Source organism: Hypomesus nipponensis, chromosome 25 (genome assembly GCF_054491055.1).
Source record: "Hypomesus nipponensis isolate SF chromosome 25, ASM5449105v1, whole genome shotgun sequence".
Classification (NCBI taxonomy): domain Eukaryota; kingdom Metazoa; phylum Chordata; class Actinopteri; order Osmeriformes; family Osmeridae; genus Hypomesus; species Hypomesus nipponensis.
Window position 1 is genome coordinate 12,462,398 of NC_140385.1, and position 26,653 is coordinate 12,489,050.

General features: G+C 42.2%; 1 long non-coding RNA gene across 1 annotated transcript in view; it reads right to left on the reverse strand.

The window, feature by feature from the left end:
- The window catches only part of LOC146222332 (uncharacterized), an 80,817-nt gene extending 54,713 nt beyond the window's left edge, over positions 1–26,104 (reverse strand). The window contains exon 1 of the long non-coding RNA XR_014746741.1: positions 25,455–26,104. This is a non-coding gene — a long non-coding RNA (uncharacterized LOC146222332). The remainder of the gene's footprint in view (positions 1–25,454) is intronic.
- Positions 26,105–26,653: the final 549 nt, after the last annotated feature.

Here is a 26,653-nt window from a genome sequence, read left to right on the forward strand (position 1 = left end):
TCCTGTTTACATTCAAGGTCATCCACAACCTCGCCGCCCCGTATTTGTCTTATCTCCTCCAGGGTCCCACTACCTCCTTTTTTCTCAGATCCTTTTCCTCCATACACCTGTTTGTCTCCTCTGCCCGCCTCACTACCTTGGGGAGTAGAGCATTCAGCCGCTCTGCTCCCTGTCTCTGGAATTCACTACCAAGCCAACTCAGAAATATTGATTCATTTCCCTGTTTCATATTGGAACTCAAAACCCATTGGACCTTATTCACCAATATGTTCCTAAGTTATTTCTTAAGTGTATTCTTAAGAAAGTTCCTAAGAAAAATCTATGTGAGTCCTGAAGTTTTCTTAAACAGCAGAATTGTTTGCAGGTGTGTTCTTGATGAATCCCAATATTTCTTAAGTTGAAAGCTTGTGTCCTGTTGCTCCTATTTAGCATAGGTAAACGTCCTGTTAATTCCCATAAAAGGGCATGATATGGCAGGGCCGTGTGCACACTCAGAGAAATGTCAAAACGACTTGGTAAAGACGGTGGAGGCCTCGACAAAAGACAGAAAAACGTAATAATAATTCTGAAGTGGGGGTACAGCTGCAAGAAGTTAACGACAAACGACACATCATATTTTATAGCTTTAGCTGTGGATACAAAGCAGTAAATAAAACCGATGCATGGAATGCAATTACTCATGTAGTGAACGCTGTATCTGGAGAAGTGCGCAGAACTTATGAAGTGAAAATATAAATGGTTTAACTTTAATCTGAATTCTTAAGCAAAACAACATAGCCTAAAAATCAGTTGACTGTTACAAATATCCATAAGGACTGCTCTTGGTAGCTTAAAGCTTTCCAACAGGTAGCCTACTTGTCGCTCTCTGCAAATAAATCGGGATGGTCAAGGAAGATGTGTTCCTTCCTCAGGGAATGATCTGCAACACCTTGCAGCAGCAATAAATACGCCATTGTGTGGTGTAGTCCTAGTGTGCGGAATAAGCCTACTTTGGGCCTATAAATACAGTGATAAGTCACTTATTATTTGATGGCCAAGTTCCCTATTAACATAATTGAAGGCAAAGCAAGGCTATTTTACAGTTTTTTTTTTTACAATTGCTATGACAATCTTTTTAATACATCTAACAAGTTTCCTTGTTACTCTTACTCTTAATGCAACATACGTACCACACACAATTGGCAAAATTGTTAATTTCAAATGATCAAAATCACACATTGTAAACTCAACTTAAACACTCGTTTGCTTTTAACAGGAACATTTAATCGATCATAGCACGTCATAACAAACACTAACATCAGATGAAATTACATAAACTGCATTCTATTATGCAGTATGTGTCAGGTCTCCCAGTGTATGGATCATAGATTGTGTTTTGCAATGCAGTTTCTTTTGAAGCCTCTTTACATTTGAGTTTTGTTGGGTTTAGTAAATGCATGCATTTTTTTTCTTTTGTTGCAGAAATTCTGAACAAAAAATGAATGATCCATCTCAGAGTAGGTTTATAGGATGTACGGTTACTGTATGAAAAAGAAGACAGAAACATAATTGCTGCAGTAAAGGCTTCAGTTGCAACAGGACATTACTGCAAGAAATATGCAATTTAGCTGCCATTTACAATATTTCGTAAGTTACCCTAGCTATGGCCCTTCTCTGAGCCCCACCACACATTCCAACTCCTATCCCTTGTCCTGGTACTTGTCTTCCTATTCCTCGTGCAGGCATTACATATTCTTTCTTTCTTCGTGTTTCTCTGTATTGTTCTTTTCCCACACAAGATTATCCCAAAGAAGTCCTCTTACTGTATATACCTTATGGTCATGCGATTGAAAGAACCTCAACACCTGAGTGTTTCCTAGTTGGGAATCAGCTGTGATTTACAGTATTTGCATAAACTTCAACCAGCGGTTTCTCAGTAGCAATGGAATAAAATACAGGGGATGTTTGTGTTTCAATTTACAATATGAACAGCTGATCACTTTGGCTTTAGCCAATACGTCAAAACTTTGTAGTTTTTTTCACATGCTGTTGCAACAACTACCGACGCTAGAAAAACGACAACACCACACCGGATCTAGCTAAACCGGAAACAAAACAACAGGCACGCCACACACACTTGCGACGGCTAAAGAGTGGTGCCAGAGCCCGTTTACAGATATCAGACATTCTCTGGTAGTAGGCTAACGTTACGTTTTGAGTGGATGGCGAGCGCGAGACGCCGAAATGGATGCCAATAAGATTCTGAATGGAAAGTTTACTTTTAAAAAGTTGCCAAATGGTTCCATTGACAAGACCAAAGTGATCTGTGTGTTTTGTCGTTGTAAACTGAGCTATCATCGCAGCACATCCAGTCTGAAATTCCACTTGATGGCCAAGCATACAGCTGATGCGAATTCTCTGGCCCTTGTCAAAGCCAGGCGATTGCAATGTTGTTTTCAATTAAAAAAAATATTTGCACAAAGCAATCCGAACCAATTTTCCATGTTGATAATAGCATAAAAATTTGAAAAAAGAATGGGACAAAAATAAATCAATGGACATTTAGAATAGATAAAAATGTGCGATTAGTTTTTTAGACTTTGTAGTTTTTTTCACATGCTGTTGCATCTACTGACGTTAGAAAAACTACAACAGTACACTGGATCTAGCGAGCCGTTTTCAACTCCTCCCCAACTGCAAGTGGCTACTCTCGCCGGTCGTTTCATGCAGCCACAATCCATGTCGAACGCACAATCAAGCTCTGATGCACAAGTTTAAGGATGTTCCTGTTTAAGGATATATATATTAGGCATCTGGCACGGTCTCGTTGGCCTCACTGCGCCACTGAGCAATTTTCATAGAAATGAATGGGAACGCCATCTTGGAAGACAGAAGTTGCTGTCTCTAGTAATATAACTATGGTTTGGGCTTGCGAGTGGATGGCGAGCGCAAGACGCCAAAATGAATGCCAAAAAAGATTCTGAATGGAAAGTTGATGTTAAAATAACTGCCAGATGGTTCCATTGACAATACCAAAGTTATGTGTGTTTTGTCATCAAAACCAGGCAATTGCTATGTAGTTTTCAATTTTAAAAATAACATTTGCACCAAGCAATCCGATCCACTTTTCCATGAGTGAGAGGATTAAAATGAAAAAAAAAAAATATTGGACAAAAAGAAATCAAGGGACATTTAGAATAGAGGAAAATGTGTGATTAATCGCTAATTAATTATGACATTAATCATGATTAAATATTGTTATCGTTTGACAGCACTAGTATTTATATAGGCCTAGCACAATTCACACACAATGGAAATTCCAAATGCTCTAAAAATGAGCAGAAGTGTAAGTATAGTGTGTATTTATTAAAACAAAAACATAAAATGTTGTAAAATTATGAAAATTATTAGGCGGAAAATTACAAAAGACAGAAATATTCAATTTTAAATTAGAACGGACGAAAAAGGTATAACTACTTATTTTGCGCAAACATGTCAGCTCTAAATTGTGCGTAAGAGTGTGCATAAATTCTGTTCTTACCTAAGAACAAATCCCAAATAAGAAAACATTGGTGAATGCCATAATCTTTGTGAAAACGGCGTAAGTGGGTTTGTAAGAACATTTGGTGAATGAGGCCCATTGTTTAAAACTGCTTATTCCATTTAATGTCAATTACTCTGCCTTCTTCTGTTGTTTTAATGTTGTTGTATTCTTGATTTTGCTGTTTTTAAATGTCTTATGTACCCAGTACGGTGTCTTTGAGTGCAGACAAAGGCGCCTTTAAATAAAATGTATTATTATTTATGCTGGAAATTTATGCTTGTCAATGTATGGCTTGCTGGGTGACCAAAGTCATACTGTTTGCAGAGGTGTCTAGTTTGTTTGACAAGTGAACTGAGGGATATACAGTGGTTTGGATTTTTGTATAATAAAGATTTCAGCAATTACCTGTTCTTTAAGGCCAGCTGCTACCCGGCAGAAGTAAATGAAAAACTCATCTGTTACTGTAAGTTTTCTTGCAGGGTTCGGTGTTGGAAATGCCTCTCATCCAAAATGAATAAATTGAGCAATCATGTTCCTAACCTGACTTAAACTGCCCCTTAAAGGGGTCATTGATTGCAAAACCGAGTTTACCGTTTCATAGTTGAATAACGACAGTTCGGCAGGTAAAATGGACATACAGTGAATCTCAAAGTCCATTGACACCTCTTTCCTATCTAAGTCTCACAATTTAAAACTGCTGCTGTAAAAGGAGCGGTTTTAAAAAATCAACATTTGTGACGTCACAAATGTGGCTCCACCTTTTTGGGCTGTGGTCTGTACCTTTGTCACGCCCCAAAATTTGCTGCGCGCTGTTCTGTGTACTTCCACAGAATTACAAAGATGAATGTATTTCAAGGATATTGAAAATGGACTACGGTGATAAGAGCAGTATTCCAGGCTGTACAGGAAATGCTGACACTTTTCAGAGTCTTCCTAAGGAACCAAACACTTGATGGGCTGTGATGTTTGTCTATGAGAAGATCCCTGTGCAGTTCGACCCTCAATTAGCCTACATTTACTCGAACCATTTCACCAAGGACAGTTTTGAAAACCTGGGACAATGTAAAGCAGGATTTGCTATGAGGCTGTTGCTGAAAAGAGATGCTGTTCCAACCTTGTGTTCATCCCAACCGCAAGCTGTAGTATGATTTTGTCGCTAACAGTTATTAGCAATGCTAACGTATCCTGCCTGTATCTAGCATAGGTAGAATGTGTGATGATTTAGTTTATTGGCATTGGGGCTAACGTTATTTAATTTTCCTGACTCTGATTCATTCAAATAATTAACCGTGTTGTCATGTAAATCAACAATTCACAATACATGTTTCTCCATATCTCTGTCAGTTATTTTTATTAGTTAGCAAGATAGCTAACTGAAGCTGAGTTGAATCACGATAGTTGTGTTGCTAAGCTGTAACGTTACCCATCTACGTGGATCCCGTTTGATTCAACAACAAAAGTGGAAAGTACAGCGTTCTTAGAACGCTCGTAAGAAGCTCTTAACGTAAAGAGCTTCCTAACGGATCTGGGAAACCCGGCCCAGTTAGGTAATGTTGTTGAGAAGCACTTTTTGTCGTATTTGCCGAAAATTTGAACACAAGGAAGGGGTGAACTGACCATAGAAGGCTCCAACTCAAGGAAGCAGTCGTCGGCACAGACCGCAGACCACACCGAAGGAATAAGGTGTTAAGCCATTATCTATTAATGGCTGAGAATAATTAGAAAAGTGCAGGCAGGGCTCTAGAGTGCCACCAACTTGGTCGCCTATACGACCAAAATGTATACGGTGCAACTAAAATTGTTCCTATGTCGCACCGGTGCCTTTAATCTCCTCTCATCCGCTGCCTCTCCAGAAATAAAGCGTTTGTGTCTTCTTTAATGGAACTCACACTCATGGTTGGATCATATCGTGGTTTAACCTCTTTTGGATCCTGTTAAATGTTCCCAAAAAACGCCTAAACAGCATACCCAAAGTAAATTGACTGCTGTTCTTTAACCATTTGGAGTGCATGCATGTAAATGGACTCTTTTGAAAGCTGACACTCTGAAGTTATGTTTCTTGTTGTCAGGACCCCTGTCAGTCCTACTGGTGTTGAGTAATAGAAGCTTGAACACAAGGAAAGTGAAAGTTTCTATTTCTGCCTAGATTTTGTGTTGAAAACAAAGGCCTGAGGAGGCCTAGAGGTGGTAGGTATTATCTGAAAGACAGCATTGGACCACAAGTTGAAGCCTTACCCAATTCAAATCAAAAGTCAAACATAATACCACAATATATTCGGATTTGACAAATGTTTTTATAAGAGTACATCCAGGCGTTTTCTTTTGGAGACTCCAGAATGACCCTTGTAACCAAGGTCAAATTCTTAGGATAAAAAGGTATCATTGTTATCTCTAATAAAAGGTGGTACTTAGAACTATCATATATAACAGCTAAACCCCTCATTAGAATTACTGAAACACAAAAACTGAAGCAAGAACACATTGGAGTGTTTTATCTGATTCCCAGGATTGGCCCTAATAGAACACTGACATATTGCACGATCGACTTTTATTTTGAAGGCTCCACAACACCTAGCATATGGGGTATCGCCATTTACAGCTAGCTCTAAGCTACAAGGATAACTAGCTCAATTCAGAGCCAGTCGAAGCCAGTTAGAAAAAATTGTGTAGAGGGGGCGGGGGGGGGGGGGCGGGACGCACAGACCTAGTTGGCATTAGGGGGCTGTCTCCGGGGCATGGAAGTTCCTATTGGGTCGAACAAGGTGTCAATCAAAAGGGTAGAGTGTAGCGGCCAGACTATCCCCGCGTTTGTACTCTACCCACATCTCCTCCTATGAGCGATAGTGCGTGAGAGACTGGAGAAAAAAAAAATACGACGGAAGAATGAAGCAACAAGATCGTGGCTATGTGTGTATATAATTCATTGTTTGGACAACTGCTTGACATGATTTGATACTTTGGACCTTTGGGAATGTAAGCAGATTAGGTTTTGATGAGTTGTGTGCATACCTGGAACATTCGTGAGGTAAATCAAAAATGTAAAATAAATAAACGTGTTGAGCGGTAGTAAATATGTAGTCCTGAAAGACTAGTGATCAGGCAATTTACAAATGTGTGCTTACACAACCTGACCGACAGGATAGTTAGCTGTTGGTTAGCCCTCGAAAATGAAAAACTAAAGGTTGATACAGAATCTAGTTTTTAACAAGACATGGACTTCTAAGTATCTGTTTACTGAGGTCAAAGTCAAAGCTGTGTTCTTAGTTTTGGAGAACATGTTGCTGTGTTGAAGGATTACAATTTGAATCGGCACTAAGGGACTCAAGAAAAAAACTAACGCGGACATAATAAGAACTTGACAACTTCTAGTTTAGTCTAAAGCTAGTTAAATTGCAGACCCGGATCATCACCTGTCCTTCGCATATCCACATTAAGCCAGATTTCGATGCACTTGAACTGAACTGAAAATGCAAATGAACTGAAAAAAACGTATTGCTTTTTGTATAAAGTTGATCAATTGCATATCTTTAACATAATGCAAAACAACTTTTCACTTTGTGAAGATTAACTAGTTACAAATAAAATAAACACTGATGTAATGATTATTTTAGTTTTTTACTGTTACTTCGATAGTCTTTTCCTAGTTGACCAACATGTAAAATATTTATATAAACATTTACAGAATATCCTTATTCTTCTGATAACCAATATCAGCTAATCAAAATATATACTTTACTGCTTTTTACAATGGGGAAAAATGAATAGTAAGCAGAATTAAGTTTAAGTTATTGTTGATGCGGCCCTCCAACACATTTCAGGTTTCTCATGTGGCACCTTGTCAAAATTAATTGCCCACCCCTGAGTTACAGAGCTGGGCCATGGAGCTAGGATTTTGATGCTAGGGAGAGTTTGGCAAACTGGTTTAGCCAAGGCCAAAGAGCAAGAAAGCCAAATTACAGGTGTTGGCCATCTCAAGGGCATGCGACAGCAAAGGGGGACCCGCTATAAGACTTTCAGCCATGAAATGTTAGGTCTCAGTTCAGGGAAGCACTTTTAAACAGTAGCACTTTCTATTTTTAAATGTTTTTTATTTTGCTTGCAATGTTTTAGTTTGGCAGCTCAGTGAAGCATTTAAAATATTTTTACTTTTATATACAGTTTAATTGTACCTCAAATAAAACCAATATTTACCTACACCTTATTCTTGTTTCAGGTCATTTATATAATAAATATGAATGTATATGGAGCGTGATAAAAAGATGACCTTGAATTTGTGGCAACGCAAGGAAAAATTTGGGTGCACCTAAATACAAAAAGTTAGGCGCACCAGTGCAACCAAGGGAAAAAGTTAATCTAGAGCCCTGGCAGGGCTAATGGAGTTGCAACGTTAGTTTTCCTGTTGAATTGAGGTTAATAACATTGACTTGTGAATGCTTTGGGAAATCAACAACAAAGATGACTGTGGTAAAGTTAGTTTGAAGTTTTGAGCTGCAGATAGAGTGCTGCTTGTCTGGGTTGTTATGTGTGTGGAAACTGCAAGTGGCAGCTCGGATCTAAGACGGATTCGAGAGACCACAGATAGAGTGCGGCTAGTCTGGTTTGTTTGATCTATTACTTTTATCACTTGTATTATTGTTTTTGTTGATTTTATGTAAAGCACCTTGAGCTGCAATTCCTGTATGAAATGTGCTACAAAAAGTCTTACTTACTTACTTCAACAGATATTCGGACGCCCAGTATTGTGTTATTTTAATCGGTGTTTAGCACCGCTACGACCGGCCACTGAGCAATGCTTTTGGCTGCTTAAACAACACGTATGTTTAAAATGTGTTAATTGGTTTTGAACCTACAACCCTCTGTTTATCAGCACAACATCTCAGCCAATTGAGCCATTGCCAGATCTGGACTCTTGCCATGTGCAGTCATCAACTGGATAATAAAATGTGGCGCCCCCTATGGTCTGATGTGGGCCAGTCTGTGTTTGGGCGGTAGATGTGGCATGTTGTATCAATATGCTAAATTTCAAAACTTTTGACCAATGTGTTCATGAGATAATTTACAAGAATAATAATAAATATAGCTGCAAGCAGCGATGCGGGTTCCTCCGCAAAATGGCAAAATATTATAAACATGTACACTGCAGAAGATCGAGACCTGGACAACAAGAGAGCAAAACGACTTCATGTTTGGCCAAAAACAATTCCAGATTCTCAGTCAATGCATAACTAAGTAAAGTCATGTGGGAAACTGGGCTAGGGCAGCGTTAATATTCAGTTTCTTGCAAGAATAGCCTGGGACGGTTTAGCAGCCGACTCTCTGGTCCCATTAAACTACACAACATACACAATCAGGGTGACCATAAAGATTATATTAACTAACCAACAATAACAATACAAACATCTAACTGAACGAACACAACAACTGAAATCCCTGGCACGGCTTTTGTAACCAAACTATTTTCCACAAGTCTTTGTGTTTTTTGACATGTCACAGTACATGCTGGGTACCCAAGGGTGCTGACTCTCCTTATCTAGCTGTGCTCTGACTGCGTGATACGAGTATTAGTTTTTGGTCAGCTTTGGGACAAAGGTTAAGAAACGGTTGACATTTCAAGGTGAAATTGCATGAAAATGGGCATGGTATTTCAGAATGATGTCTGCCTGTTTAACTAAACAAGTAATCAAAATTATGACAGGCCAAAAGCCTGGATTCAAACCTGTGACCTTGCGCTTTGCAAGACAACGTTTCAACCCATTGAGGTAGCCGCAAGGCTGAGAAATTCTGGTCAGTTTCTGTCAACAAAAAAAAAGAAGCCATATCTCCTGTAGCATGGCTTGTTCGATTCGGCCAAAGTTTAAACAGCTGTAATTCAATGATCTTTTGACATCCATCCATCCATCATCTGCCGCTTGTCCGGGGATCGGGTCGCGGGGGCAGCGACCTAAGCAGGGAGGCCCAGACTTCCCTCTCCCCGGCCACTTCCACCGGGGGACCCCGAGGCGTTCCCAGGCCAGCCGAGAGACATAGTCCCTCCAGCGTGTCCTGGGTCTTCCCCGGGGCCTCTTCCCAGTGGGACGTTCCCGGAACACCTCACCAGGGAGGCGTCCAGGAGGCATCTTAATCAGATGCCCGAGCCACTTCAGCTGGCTCCTCTCGACACGGCGGAGCAGCGGTTCTACTGAGCCCCTCCCGGATGACCGAGCTTCTCACCCTCTCTCTAAGGGAGAGCCCGGACACCCTGCGGAGAAAGCTCATTTCGGCCGCTTGTATTCGCGATCTTGTTCTTTCGGTCACTACCCATAGTTTGTGACCATAGGTGAGGGTAGGAACATAGATCGACTGGTAAATAGAGAGCTTCGCCTTTCGACTCAGCTCCTTCTTCACCACAACGGACCGATGCAGAGCCCGTATCACTGCGGACGCCGCACCGATCCGCCTGTCGACCTCGCGCTCCTTTCTTCCCTCACTCGTGAACAAGACCCCGAGATACTTGAACTCCTCCGCTTGGTTCAGGATCTCCTCCCCGACCCGGAGATGGCACTCCACCCTTTTCCGGTCGATTACCATGGCCTCAGATTTGGAGGTGCTGATTCGCAACCCAGCCGCTTCACATTCGGTTGCGAACCGCTCCAGTGAGAGCTGAAGGTCGCGGCCCGATGAAGCCAACAGGACCACATCATCTGCAAAAAGCAGCAACCCGATCCTGAGGTCACCAAACCGGACCCCCTCAACACCCTGGCTGCGCCTAGAAATTCTGACCATATAGGTAATGAACAGAATCGGTGACAAAGGGCAGCCCTGGCGGAGTCCAACCCTCACCGGAAACAAGTTCGAATTACTACCGGCAATGCGGACCAAACTCTGGCACCGGTCGTACAGGGACTGGACAGCCCCGATCAGAGAATCCGGTACCCCGTACTCCCTGAGCACCCCCCACATGAGCCCCCGAGGGACACGGTCGAACGCCTTTTCAAAATCCACAAAACATGTGACGACTGGTTGGGCGAACTCCCATGTATCCTCCAGGACTCCGCGGAGGGTATAGAGCTGGTCCACTGTTCCACGGCCAGGACGAGAACCACATTGATCCTCCTGAATCCGAGGTTCGACAATCCGACGGACCCTCCTCTCCAGGACCCTTGAATAGACTTTCTCAGGGAGGCTGAGGAGTGTGATCCCCCTAAAGTTGGAGCACACCCTCCTGTCCCCCTTTTTAAAGAGGGGAACCACCACCCCGGTCTGCCAGTCCAGAGGCACTGTCCCCGATGTCCACGCGATGTTGCAGAGTCGTGTCAACCAAGACAGCCCTACAACATCCAGAGCCTTAAGGAACTCCGGGCGGACCTCATCCACCCCAGGGGCCCTGCCACCGCGGAGCTTTTTAACCACCTCGGCGACCTCAGCCCCAGAGATAGAAGGGCCCCCCCTGATGTCCCCAGACTCTGCCTCCACGTCGGAAAGCGTGTTGGTGGAATTAAGGAGGTCTTCGAAGTATTCCTTCCACCGATCCAGGACGTCCCATGTCGAGGTCAGCAGCGCACTATCCACACCGTGTACAGTGTTGACAGAGCACTGCTTCCCCCTCCTGAGCCGCCGGATGGTGGTCCAGAACCTTTTTGAAGCCGTTTGGAAGTCATTCTCCATGGCCTTGCCGAACTCCTCCCATGCCCGGGTTTTTGCCTCCGCGACCGCCAAAGCCGCGTACCGCTTGGCCTGCCGGTACACATCAGCTGCCTCAGGAGTCCTACCAGCCAATAAAGTCTGATAGGCCTCCTTCTTCAGCTTGACGGCATCCCTCACCTCCGGAGTCCACCACCGGGTCTGAGGGTTACCGCCGCGACACGCACCGACCGCCTTGCGGCCGCAGCTCCGGTCAGCCGCTTCAACAATGGAGGCCCGGAACATGGCCCATTTCGGACTCAATGTCCCCGGCTCCTCCGAGACATGATCGAAGCTCTCCCGAAGGTGGGAGTTGAAGCTCCTTCTGACAGAGGGTTCCGCCAGCCGTTCCCAGCAGACCCTCACATTACGTTTGGGCCTGCCAGGCCTGACCGGCGTCCTCCTCCACCATTGAAGCCAACTCACCACCAGGTGGTGATCAGTTGACAGCTCCGCCCCTCTCTTCACCCGAGTGTCCAAGACATGCGGCCCCAAGTCCGACAACGCGACTACAAAGTCGATCACCGAACTGAGACCTCGGGTGTCCTGGTGCCAGGTGCACAGATGGACACCCTTATGCTTGAACATGGTGTTCGTTATGGACAAGCCGTGTCTAGCACGGAAGTCCGACAACAAAACACCACTCGGGTTCAGATTGGGGGGGCCGTTCCTCCCAATTACGCCCCTCCAGGTCTCACTGTCATTGCCCACATGAGCATTGAAGTCCCCCAGGAGGACGAGGGAATCCCCGGGAGGAGCACTTTCCAGCACCCCCCCCCCCCCCAGAGACTCCAAAAAGGGTGGGTACTCTGAGCTGCCGCTTGGTGCATAAGCACAAACGACAGTGAGGACTCGTCCCCCCACCCGGAGGCGGAGGGAGGCTACCCTCTCGTCCACCGGGGTGAACCCCAATGTACAGGCGTCGAACCGAGGGGAAACAAGTATTCCCACCCCAGCTCGACGCCTCTCACCAAGGGCAACTCCAGAGTGGAAGAGAGTCCAGCCCCTCTCAAGGAGACTGGTTCCGGAGCCTATGCTGTGCGTCGAGGCCGAATATATATAGCCGGAAACTCTCTACCTCGCGCACCAGCTCAGGCTCCTTTCCCGCCAGCGAGGTGACATTCCACGTCCCTAAAGCTAGCTTCTGCAGCCGAGGATTGGACCGCCAAGGCCCCCGCCTTTGGCCGCCGCCCGTCTCACACTGCACCCGACCCCCATGACCCCTCCTGCGGATGGTGAGCCCATTGGAAGAGGGTCCCACCTTGTCTTTTCGGGCTGTGCCCGACCGGGCCCCATGGGAAAAGGCCCGGCCACCAGGCGCTCGCCATCGAGCCCCACCCCCGGGCCTGGCTCCAGGGGGGGGCCCCGGTGACCCGCTTCCGGGCAGGGGCAACTGAGAACCATTAATGTTTTTCTTCATGGTTGGTTTTTTGAGCCACGCTTTGTCTGGTCTTTCACCTGGAACCTGTTTGCCTTGGGTGACCCTACCAGGGGCATAAAGCCCCCGACAACATACCTTCCAGGATCACTAGGACACGCAAACCCCTCCACCACGGTAAGGTGGTGACTCAAGGAGGGGATCTTCTTTTGACATATCAAGGTGAAATTGCGCATTGGAACTTCAGAACGATGTTATCCTGTTTAACTAAACGTATATTCAAATTTAAGACAGACTCAGTGTGGCTGGATTCAAACCTACGACCTTATACTTTGCAGGTCACAGTTCCAGCTCGTTGAGCTATTCTCAGTGTTGAGTATTGGCATGTTCAGTTACTGTACAAAAAAGTAAGCTGTTTCTCCTGTGGTAAGCTTTGCTAGAATCAGCCAAGGTTGAAACAGCTCTAATTCAATCACATTAACATACCAAGGTGAAATTGTTTATGGTACTTCAGATAGACGTCCTCTTGAACCCTATTAGGTTTGAAAAACCATCAGTCAAAATTATATTTGATTTATTGACACAAAGAAATTGAGGCAATGTGTACATTTACATAAATACACCTCTTTCAGCCATTTTGTATTTGATTCAATTGTCAATTGAGCCATTCCAAGGCATGGAATACACAAAGTTCAGTAACTAGATAATAAAAAAAGCTGTTTCTCCAATGGCGAGCATTGTCAGATTTGGTCCAAGTTCAAACAGCTGTAATTCAGTCATATTTTGACATACCAAGGTGAAATTGTTAATGGTACTTCAGTGAGATGTCATCTTGAACCCTATTAGGTTTGAAAACCCATCATTCAAAATGACATTTGATTTAGTGACACAAATATATTGAGGAAATGTGGACATTTACATAAATACACCCCTTTCAGACATTTTGTACTTTATTCAATTTCTATAAGTAAAAAAAATGATACGTCAATGATACATATCTGTACAAAATCTCAAGTTAATTAGACCTTTGGTTCAAGAGAAGAGGAATTTTGAAGGTTTTCCCAAATTATCATTGTACAGGGAAATCCATCAGGCGGACCTTATGGGTCCTTGAGGCTTTTTTGTTTGCCATGAGAAATAAGGCATGAACACCAAGTTTCAGAAAAAATTTGAGCAATGGGGTGGAAATGCTATCACTTTGAAAATCAGACTTTTGTGCGTTTCCTGTGGCGCCCCCTATGGTCTGATGTGGCCCATAGTTGGTGTGGGGGTACCCACTCAGATGTAGTATCACTGTGCCAAATAAGAAAATGAGTTACCAATACCATGTTTAGTTATTGTGGCGCAAGGAGAAGAGGAATAATAATAATTAATATAGCTGCAAGCAGCGATGCGGGTTCCTCCGCAAAATGGCAAAATATTATAAAAATTTAAATTGTAAAAGGTCAAGAGTTGGACAACAAGAGAGCAAAACTACTTCATGTTGGGCCAACTACAATACGCTGAATGGGGACTTGAACTCATGAGCATAAGGTTACAAGGCAGCCTCTCTATCCCCTCTGCTACACACCAACTGTTGAGTCTATATGAGTAGAAAGGGTAGAGTATTAGCTTTGGTCAGCTTTGTAACAAAAGGGAACTTGCGCATGGTGTTTCATAATAATGTCATCCTGTTAAACTAAACAGATATTCAAATTTAAGACAGGCTAAAAGACTGCGGCTGAATTCAAACCTGCAACCTTATACTTTGCAGGTCACTGTCCCAGTCCATTGAGCTATTCTCAGTGTTGATTAAATTTAATTTAGTTACTGTATAAAGAAGTAAGCTGTTTCTTCTGTGGTAAAAGTTGTTAGATTCAACCAAAGTTTAAACTACTCAAATTCAATCATTTTGACATACCAAGGTGAAATTGTTGATGGTACTTCAGAGTGATGTCTCCTTGAACCCAATAAGGTTTGAAAACCATCATTCAAAATGACATTTGATTTAGTGACACAAATATATTGAGGAAATGTGGACATTTACATAAATACACCCCTTTCAGACATTTTGTATTACATTTCTCATTCCATTTCACCCTATATAAAACACACACCTACCCGCACACTATCCAATCCATGCCGTTTACCTCCCTCCCAGCGCAAGTCCCGCCAAAGCAGAAATGCTATAGCGGACGCATGAGGTTTAGTTGTTGACCAAAATTTGCCTCCCACAATCAAAACACATTGATCGCAACACTGCTTCCAGAGTTTCTCAAAGATGACCTGAAGACTCCTCTCCAGAACCATTATCAATTTACAATCAAGAATAGCCTCATTGACAATAGGTCTATGGCACAGTCCATGATCAACTCTTTACAAGTTTTAATATAAATGTAATTACAACGGCCGACTCTCACTTCCCATTAAACCACACAACATGCACTCTCAGGGAGAACAACAAGATTATATTAACTGATAAACAATAATATTACAAACATCTAACTGAACAAACACAAAACTGAAATCCCTTGCACGGCTGTTGTAACCGCACTATTTTCCACAAGTCTTTGCCTATTTGACATACCGCACTGCATGCTGGGAACCCAAGGGGCGCTGACGCTGATGATCTAGCTGTGCTCCGACTGCGTGATATGACGAGATGCTAGTGACGCGCTAAGGTCTCTGAGTCTCCTGAAATATAACGTGTCTTTCTGCCTTGAAGCTGCGTGTGCATCATCATCAAGACTCCATGTATATGTCAAGATAACATCCAAGCTAACAATTTCGCCAAATCTGACTGCGGTGTTGTATACCATATGTACTGTGTTATGGTTGTTTGAGTTAAACAACTTGCTTAATGAATAAATGGCTGTTAAATGTCAATTCCAACTATAAATGTATAAAAGAGAAAGTTCCAATCAAATCTGAATTATTTTTAAACCTAGAGGTTTATAAGACAACCTTTGCCTAAACTGACATGCACCAACACAGATAACTGAGTTTCAACATCCATTTACACATTTAGTCTCTATTTTTTACTCTACTCTTAAGGCATAACTATGTTTAACTTAATGTCTGCACCTCTCTGTCACCAACTGTCTCTGGAGTGGGGGCTTCACAGGGTGTCTACAGGTGTAAACAAGTTACATTTAAGACTTTTTAAGACATTTTAATACCCCTTCCAATTGAAACTAAAGACCACATTTAAATATAAATCAAAATTGGAAATATACAGTAATCTTCCCAAACACTGATGTCTGTTCAATATGAACAGTATGGTAAAATGACAACAATCGGTTGAGTTTAAGAACATTGACTAAATGTGTGTAATGGGAAAAGACAACACAAAAATTGAATTGCTGTCCTAAATTATTATTTTTTATTACACAATGGTGGAGCAGAAACTAGCAATTCCCTGAATCCCATGGAAACAGAGGCAAATGTGTGAGATGAACTGATGTGGAGCACAAATCATCCAAGAAGCAGTACTTCTCTTGAGTGGTTTTTATTCAGATGACTAATCATTGGATTCAGGTCAAAAGTCTATAACTTGAACTGGTTTCATTACTTAAGACACTAAAAGTCAGCAGCTTGACATGCTGGGACATGGAAAGGATTAAACTTTCATCAAAGTAAAAAATTCTGTTTTTTCCTTTTTCATCAATGTCCTCAAAAAAGCAGTCTGCAGAGCTACTGTGTCTGTGGGGTGACTGTGTGTCTCTGGAGGGATGGCAGGCAGGGGCAAGCAGGGCCTGCAGGCAGGCAGTCAGGGCAGGCCAGCTGGATGAAGCTGTCCTGGGGTCAGGGCTGAAGAAAAGCTGTCCAGCTAGAGGGGGGTAGTCCAGCAAGGGATCTGTTTTTCTCTCAGCATCCTCTGTTGAACTCTGTTGAGCAGGCCTCTGCATTACCCTCCAGACCTGTAATAGTGAAGAAAGGATCCATGTCAGTTGTGAAAAATGAAGATTTTTACATCTACATTTGACATAAACTACAGTTTTGACTGTGAAATGCAGTGGCATTACTTGAACTTGAATCCAAATGTGTTGAACTGATGGAGACCCGGCCATGCAAAGTCACTCCAAACATTTGGCTCGATTCCAGGCTCTAGCAAGAGTATTTAGCTCCAAACTGGTCAATATACACATCTGACCAAAGACCAGCTTGACCTTTGCCTGTAAACAGTGATTCTGACTGTCAGAGACCTTTAAATAGGCTGACCGAGTGAAACTAGCCAGGCTAACGTAGGTCGATTTCTCAGGAAAATGACAAATGAAATAGGCTTGTTTTGAAGGATCCTATATACTGGCTATCTTCAGCAGACTCTTGTCTACCAAAAGCAGCCCTCCTGACATTTTAGGACTAGAATTTAGTGAATTACGATATTGTTTAAACAATGCCAGTGAGTGAGCGAGCCTAGTCTGTCACTGAGGCTAAGTCAAAACAATGTACCCCCGGGACGCAGTCTCACTCCACTTGCAAGTTTTCCACAAATCACAAAAATAATCGGAGCATCTGGCTAAAATCACAATTCCCACATCTCCTAAAGGCTGCCCTCCTTGACATTTTTGGTGTCGACCGAACTGTGAAATGAAGAACTTATGAACATGACGCAACCAAAACATGCCTGCCGCCTAAGCCTATGCAGTGTCCCTGGCGCATAGGCTTATTACAAAGACTCTCTCGACCCAAATCAAAATTCTGAGCCGACAGGTCTGTGGGGAATCGCTTGTTCTCCTAAAAGCTGCCCTCCTATAGCTTTTTGATGAATTCGCCGAAATGCTAACCTACATGATTCAATAATTACACAGAGGGAAAAAGCCAGCTACTTTTGGAGTTTGGTTTTCCGTCACTTCAAACTCACGATCTAAAGGTCTCAAAGTGCTCAAACCTTCACAATAATTCAAGAGTAGTGTACTTTCACAAACGCAATCCTTGATTCTAGCTTAAAATGTGTAAAAATAGGACTTACCGAACGTGGCTGCCTCCAACACGGCTTTCAGGTGATTCCAGTTGAAAACAACTATGGCCGCCAACAAATAATTTATATTCGTAACGGCAAGCTGCGATTGGAAGCGAAATGAGGGTGAGGGTGGGGCTTGGTCAGCACACCATTTCCAGAAAGGATGTGTGTGCGTCTCGCCAAGCTCGCGCGTGTGTCAAGTAGGTTGACCACCTGTCCCTCTTTGCGCTGTATAGCACAGCATTTTCAATATGCGACGTGCAGAACAAGGGGTGAAAATGCTGTGCGACACAACACAAAGCGGGACAGGTGGTCACCCTAGTGTCAAGGGGCAGGATGAGTCTGTGAGAATTTGGAGCGCGCGCACTGTGGAGCAATTCAATTGAATTCAATCATATATTGACATACCAAGGTGAAATTTTTTATTGTACTAGAGATTGATGTCGTCTTGAACCCTATTAGGTTTGAAAAACAATCAGTCAAAATTATGTTTGATGTATTAACAATCAAAAAATATTGAGGCAATTTGTACATTTACATAAATACACTTCTTTCAGCCTTTTTGTATTGCATTTCTTATTCCATGTCACCCTATGTAAAGACATGTATTCTACACATCTGTAACACATTTCAAGTCGATTGGACTCATGGTTCATGAGGAGAAGGGTTTTGAAGGTTGTACCAAATTTGGACAGTACAGCAAAATCTATCATGGCGGACCTTATGGGTTAAGGTTTTTTGTTCCCCATGAGAAATAAGGCATGTATACCAATTTTCAGGCATTTTGGAATAATGGGGCGCTAGGGAAATCACGTAGACTTTGGGCGTGTTTTATAGCGCCACCTATGGGCGTACATGGGCCACTAGCCGTCTGGGAGTAATGAGTGACCTGTTGAATCATTGGGCCATATTGGAAAAAATCGGGTCCAGGACTTTTTGAGCTATTGGGCCATTTAGCGGAGAAATATAATAATAAGAATACTAACAAAAACAATAGGGGAGGAACCCTAATTAATACAGCTGCAAGCAGCGATGCGGGTTCCTCCTCAAAATGGCAAAATATTATAAACATGTACACTGCAGAAGATCGAGATTAGGACAACAAGAGAGCAAAACGACTTCATGTTTGGCCAAAAACAATTCCAAACTCTCAGTCAATGCACAACTAACTAAAGTCATGTGGGCAACTGGGCTTGGGCAGCGTTCGTTCATATTCAGCTCCTTGCAAGAATAGCCTATGACAGTTTAGCAGCCGATTCTCTGGTCCCATTAAACTACACAACATACACAATCAGGGTGACCAAAAAGATTATATTATCTAACGAACAATAACATTACAAACATCTAACTGAAAGAACACAACAACTGAAATCCCTCGCAAGGCTGTTGTAACCATCACCAACTATTTTCCACAAGTCTTTATGTTTTTGGACATGCCGCACTGCATGCTGGGTACCCAAGGGTGCTGACGCTGATTATCTATCTGTGCTCTGACTGCGTGATATGAGTATTATTTTTTTGTCAGCTTCGGGACATAGGTTAAGAAACAGTTGCCATTTCAAGGTTAAATTGCATGAAATTGCGCATGGTATTTCAGAATGATGTCTGCCTGTTTAACTAAACAAGTAATCAAAACTAGAGAGCATACAAGTTCTGGGGAAATTGTGAGGGTGTGCTTGCGGCTGCCCCAGCTGCCCATACTCTCCTGGTGTTTACATATTTCAAAAAGCATTTAAGTGTATGACTACAGTTCTGACCATTGTGTTCCCTTGATAATAAGTTTGTAAAAATGACATGCATCACTCAGATGGAGGAGAGGTGATACTGGTTGGTTGGAAGAGAAGGAGGCCAAATGTAGCTCATGAAGATGCAGCGCTAGATAACTTATTAAATTGTAATCAGATATAAACAACTTGTTGGTTGCCCTATTATGTCCTATTATCCTCCTATTATCGTCCTATTATGTAATTTGAACGCCCTGAACGGCATCATTTGAGTAATGAGGGCAGCGCAGGCTTATTGATTACTTAAAAAACGTTAAGTTTCATTATGCATGATAGAGGAGCCTAGTTAGAGAAGGATTTAGCAGTTTTATTATTAGAAGCCTATTTTATTAATAATTTTCAGAGTAACCTCAAACCTTTCTTTTGTTTCTTTGACCTTACATTTTCTTTGAGAGCTTAGTGGTCTCGGTTTAACATCATTATTTATAGCAACATCATTACCGGACACTGTTAGCTCGCAATGTGGACAAAGAATGCCCCTGCAACAAAGTTGTAACTTGGTAACAAGTAGCCAGCGAGAAACCGACCAGAAGTTTGTAGCCATATAAAGGCCTATATATATAGGCTACTTGATTTGGCTGCAAGATTTGCTGATTTTGAGTGTCCAAGATATGATGGATTCTGATCTGTGTCAACAGTCTAGCCATGTAGCTAAGGCTTGTCCGGGAAGAGTGGATTTTTTTTGTACGGCAAGTCTGGAAGATCAATTTAGGCTAGTGCTACTTGCCCCAATGCACTGGACAAGTTATTAAAACTCAAACAAAATAAAATGCAATGTTAGGCCTACTTCACGTTATGTGCCACTCATTACGTCTATCGATTTTATTTGAGCGAATTCTGCATCAGTAAAACCACCAACCCAAGATCTCTACAGACCAGCTAATTTCCTGCTCAACACTTCAAAGGGGGGCTTATTACTTGAAAGATGACTTAGGCTATTTACGGTCGTCTCAGTTACACTATGAGGGGTGGGAAATACTGTGATTTGCTTAAGAAGACAAATGGCTAGTAAAACATAACATTTCATAATAATTTCAGTAAATCAAGCAGCGCTGCAAGACCTAGTGAAATGTATATCCTACAGCAAAGCAAGGCTGAAGCAGGCTGACATTAATTATTTTCATGAACAGACAAAGTTTTGACATTGACAAAGTTTAGGCTGTGGCAATAAAGTTCAGGTTAGTAGTCAGATACTTTCACCTATTGAAAAACTTTTGAGTAAGGGGAAAGCCGAACATGTTCCGTCGCCGTTTGACTTCCTAAACAGCTGTGGAGATGTTTTTGTTAGCTACTCATTAGTGTCTCGGGTAGGCTACAGCGTTGCAGTGAGCCGCCACACTGATATGAAACCACAGGTAATGGTCATTTCACCAACAAATCGTTTATTAATGTCAAAATAAATCCTACAACAAAAACGTATTTGTGAGGAATGTTTATTTCAACGATTAAAAACAGATGCATCATGACCACTGTAGTATGTGTTGCCCAAGCAACAGAGGCTAATGTCATGATGCTAATGCTTCAGTGAAATAGTAGACTACCGTTTCCGAAAGTAGATGTGGGCCTACTTACTTATTAAATATCAGCTAATATTGTACATTACATTTCACAATTATGTTTCACATCACAAAGTAAAATGATTAAATATCACCCTGGCCTCTTTGTTTGTGGCGTTTCTGCAGCTGCCTTGCAGACTAGTATCCCCCAAGTTAACAGATGCGAAACTAATGTTCTGCTAGAGATAGTCACGCGAGTTTCGTGACGTTAGTGACGTTAGTGGCGTCAGTGACTGTGGCTAGCAAGTTAGCCACCGTTAGCTTCACTTTTCGCCACAAAAACGTAATTTCTACTTAAACCGTGCAATGGAACGTAAATCCCAATACAACCAACGCAATCGCTACCGAGACAAACCTTTTGACATCGCCGTTGTCTATGTAGTCCAAATATTGAGGCATCCTTAGGGGGGCGAAAAGAAACAATAAATAATAAATAATATATATGTGAGATAACAATGGTTTGTGCTCGCCGAAGGCAAGCACACCCCAATTATGACAGGCCAAATGACTGTGCCTGGATTCGAACCTGTGACCTTGCGCTGTGCAGGACAACATTTCAACTCATTGAGCTACCCGCAAGGCTGAGAATTTCTGGTCAGTTTCTGTAAAAAAAAATATATATGTATCTCCTCTAGCATGGCTTGTTCGATTAGGCCAAATTTTAAACAGCTGTAATTCAATGATCTTTTGACATATCAAGGTGAAATTGTGCATGGTACTTCAGAACGATGTCATCCTGTTTAACTAAACATATATTCAAATTTATGACAGACTCAGTGGGGCTGGATTCGAACCTACGACCTTATACTTTGCAGGTCACCATTCCAGCTCGTTGAGCTATTCTGAGTGTTGAGTATTGGCATGTTCAGTTACTGTACAGAAAAAAAGCTATTTCTCCAATGGTGAGCATTGTCAGATTTGGTCCAAGTTCAAACAGCTGTAATTCAGTCATATTTTGACATATCAAGGTGAAATTGTTATGGTACTTCAGGGGCGTGTCACCTTAAAGTATATTAGGTTTGAAAACCCATCATTCAAAATGACATTTGATGTAGTGACACAAACATATTGAGGCAATGTGGACATTTATATAAATACACCCCTTTCAGCCATTTTGAATTGTATTCAATTGCTTTAAGTACAGTTTTTAAATATGTCAATGATACATATCTGTACAAAATCTCAAGTTAATTAGACCTTTGGTTCAAGAGAAGAGGTATTTTGAATGTTTTCCCAAATAATCACTGCACAGGAAACTAGATCAGGCGGACCTTATGGGTCCTTGAGGCTTTTTTGTTTGCCATGAGAAATAAGGCATGCACACCAAGTTTCAGAAGAATTGGAACAATGGGGTGGAAATGCTATCACTTTGAAAATTTGACTTTTGGGCGTTTCCTGTGGTGCCCCCTATGGTCTGATGTGGCCCATAGTTGGCGTGGGGGTACCCACTCAGATGTAGTATCACTGTGCCAAATTCGAATTAGTTATCAATACCATGTTGATTATTTGTGGCGCAAGGAGAAAAGGAATAATAATAATAATAAAACTAACAAAAACAATAGGTTTCTTTCTTACGGAGGAACCCTAAATAATAATAATAAAACTAACGAAAACAATAGGTTTCTTTCTTACGGAGGAACCCTAAATATAGCTGCAAGCAGCAATGAGGTGGCCAAGCAGTCAAAAGACCCAGAAAACATTTTAGATAACCTCAGAAGAGGGTAACGAATACACGCAGCAAGTTTGGTGTGAATTCATCAGAGATTTGCTGAGATACAACCCAACTACCTGTTTGCTGGCTTAACAGCACATTTTGATTGCCTGTACCGGAAAAACGGTTTCAAAAATCAAAAAACCATGTGATGGATTTTGTAAAGGTTGGTCTGAAGATAATTACTGCCAAACTTGGTGAAGATTGGACAACATGTGTAGGAGGAGTAGGGAAAAAAAGTTTTTCAATTAATTCAAAATGGCGGCCGCATCAATTCAGCTATTATCACAAATGAATTGAATCACACACGGGATGTCCCAAGATATCATGAGACAAAGGAATCACTTAATAAAGGCAAACAAATCAATAGTTATTGGCCCAAACACGTTTACTTCCTGCGGCCACGCCCAGTAATCACATGACACCAAATTGTGTAGATATCCTTTTCTTTTCTGCTGAATTTGATTGGCTGTACCGGACAAACGGTTGTGAGGATCAAAATTATTTTTGATAACTTTTGTGAGGCTTGGTCTGAAGATCATCTCTGGTCATTTTGAAGAAGATTTGACAAAAATTGTAGGAGGAGTAGGCTTTTAAAGGTTTTTGATAAAACCAGAAATTGCGGAAAATCGATAAAACTGGAAATTGACGCCATAGGGTGTGTTGAACTCGTCTTGATCCAGGGAATCCAATGGTACCTAATTTTTGAAAATCGGTCATACGGTCCAAAAGTTGCATGTGTAAACACAAGTCCAACTTTGACCCATTGGTGGCGCTAGAGTTGTCTAATGAGAGACATGAAACTTCTAAATTTCAAAAAAAGTTATCAAAGGGTTCTAGGGGCTGCCATTGACTTCCATGGTACAAGAATAAAAACTAGAGAGGGTACAATTTCTGGGGAAATTGTAGGGTGTGCTTGCTTGCTTCAGTTGCTGGTGGGTCCGTTTTCCCTTCTAGTGATATTTCAAGCATTTAGCCTACTCATATTGCATAATTCATTAAGAACACCTTTTGAAACAAGGAACCCCCTTTGAAACAAGCTACTGTAACGGTGCGTTCACACTGCGGCAGGGCGGGGCGTCGTCTTCCAATTCATTTTCACATAGGGCATTGTGGGAAGGCGAGCGGGGCGTCGCCTTTACAAGAAACAAGAAACCAACCAATTGGCCAGCATTTTCATGCTCATCATTTACATAGAGTTGAGAAAATCCAACTTTCGACCACCGCTCGCCTTCCCACAATGCCATATGCGAGCGGGGCGTCGAAAGTTGGATTTTCTCAACTTTATGTAAATGATGAGCATGAAATGCTGGCCAATTGGTTGGTTTCTTGTTTCTTGTAACGTAGCAACTGTTGGTAAACATTTCTAGGTTTAACAATTTCAAGATGGAAGAGCAACTCATCGTATGTGTCTTCATACCCAGTATTGTATGATACGTCTATGTTCGATTACAGAGACTTAAACAAAACAAAAATGATGCCTGGCGCAGGGTTGCTGAGGTTGTCAGCGTCAATGGTGTGTATTTTGTACTTGAATTCAGTTTCATCGCATTACGTAACTTTGTTCTGTGCTAGCTGGATAGTCTAGCTAGCTCACCAGGCACACGATTGACATCCAACGTTGAAATGCTGGCTGGCAGCCACTCGCTATCCATGCAGTGAATGTGTAGTGGCAAGTCATAATCTAGCAATTGATTTGCAGTGATTTTGAGTAATATAATAAAAGGGTACACATGTCAACGTTTACGTCTGATGTATCTTTTTTTTAGATAAGATCATGTCAGATCGAGAAAGCGTATTGGATTTTTGCTTAATGAGTGTAAAAGTTGTATTTTGTCTGCACATTTGCCATGACATTATACAAACTACAACAGTGATTTAAGAGAAAACTACAGCTCTGAATTAATCTGTCTGACACACCCCCGAGCATGGTGCACTGTGGGAAGGCCAGCGGTGCAGAGCGGTAAAAAACGCTGCAGTCTGAACGCACCGTAACAACGTTGTCACCGGCAGTATTTCAGATGGAATTGCGATTCAAATAGTACCGTCTGCTATCTGAAAAAAAATCCCCCAAAACGTAAATAAGCGCAAGAAATTAGAACGTTTCTTTTGTAAGGGATAATTAAGCATTAAGCCCCAAGAGGCCGTGGTTTTCGCTGATTTTAGAACAGGTAAGGGGAGTTGTTAGGCACGATGCAAAGCAGAGTTTTCGCCATTTTTGTTTCGCCATGAAGGGGCTTATTTCCCTGATGATGACCGGCGTTCTATACATCATCCCGCTTATTACACGGCTACTTGCCAACAAAAATAACTTAAATACATTGTAAAATGACACACTGTGTTGTTACCATTCGTATTGATGATCAGCAGAGATATAGTTCGCCAAAGACGTTTAACTTCATAGACTTTGGCCATTATTTTGGCTTCAAATCAGCTGACGTCGCTAAGCAACAGAGTACGCTGGGGTTGAAAATATACCGGACTACTTGAGGAGTGCTACGAAAGACGTGAATCCGAGGCAAAAAGGCCACTTCCCTTGACAGCGGTCAAATTTTCAACGGTCAAATATGAGAAAATTGTTCACCACAGAACGTTGGGAAGCCCCATTCAAGTGAATGGAGCATTCCACAGCATTAAGAACAGCCATAATAAGACATAATAAAGTTTAGCTATAGCTGTGGCATTGAAGACAGTACTGTAGCCTACTACACTGCCAGTGGGTGAGCCGTGTCTGTGACTCTGTGGCTAACGTCAAAACAAGACGCAGTCTCACTCAAAGTTTTACACAAATAACAAACTATGCTGACCCGCTGTCTGTCTTCGCAATCGCCATATCTTTAAAACACTGCTGTCCATTCAGATGTAAAATTGACCCTGGTACGAAATTAAGAAAATACTCACCAGACGCAGATCGACAGTTGACTGAGTGTCAACCTGTTGACAACACTGTTGTAGCTGCCGCAATCGTCAATGGAGGCTGACAGGCTCTCACGTAGCAAACAAATCAACGTTTTTACAGCAATCTATATTAAAATCTCACCACCTGGCTGTTTTCACAATAGTAATATCGTCATAACATTTCCCTCAGTTTTTTTGTGTAAAATTGAACTATAAAATAAAATACTACTATGACGCTTTCTAGCATGGCTGCCGCCTAAAAGACAAGGCGGTCTCATGGGAGACCTGCACTCGCTCAAATTTCAAAGACTGTCACAACTTAAATAAAAAATGCGAGATTGCAGTTCCACTCGAAATCGCTGTCTCTACAAAGCCAAATGGTTGTGATTTTTTGGGGTGGTATTTTTCACTCGTAATCCAAGCTCCAATTTGCGAGCTAGAAAGTCTCTTTCACGTTGTTTCCATGCGTCGTTGCTAACGTGTGTTGACATGGTGACGTAGCTAGCACAGTTTACCCTTTGTCGACAAAAGGCACTTTGTCCCCACCAAAACGTTGTAACCTCCTAAACTGTGCAACGGAACGTCAATCCAAATACAAGTGACTCAATCGAGACCAAGACGAACCTTTTAACATCGACGTTGTCAATGTAGTCCAAATATTGAGGCATCCTTAGGGGGGCGAAAAGAAACAATAAATAATAATCATATATATGTGAGATAACAATGGTTTGTGCTCGCCAAAGGCAAGCACACCCCAATAATACTACCAATTACAATAGGTGCCTCGCAGCTTCGCTGTTTGGCCCCTAATAAGAAAAGGTAGAAACACTTAAGTGGCTTTGCCGCTTTGCGGCTTGGTCACCAATAATACTACCAATTACAATAGGTGCCTCGCAGCTTCGCTGCTTGGCCCTTAATAAGAAGAAGAATACCAACAACAACAATAGGTTCCCTCCTACCGGAGGAACCTAATAATATGAATACCAACAATAACAATAGGTTCCCTCCTACCGGAGGAACCCTAATAATAATACCAACAATTACATTAGGGTCCTCCTGACGGAGGAACCCTACGTATAAAACCTCAAACAGACACCAGAGTATCTTAACAATGTCTGGTATACTTCCACAGCCTGTATAGCCTGGCTCTGCCCTCCTACGTACTTCCGCTCAATTTGGATTTTGCTTTTGTACTGGTCTGG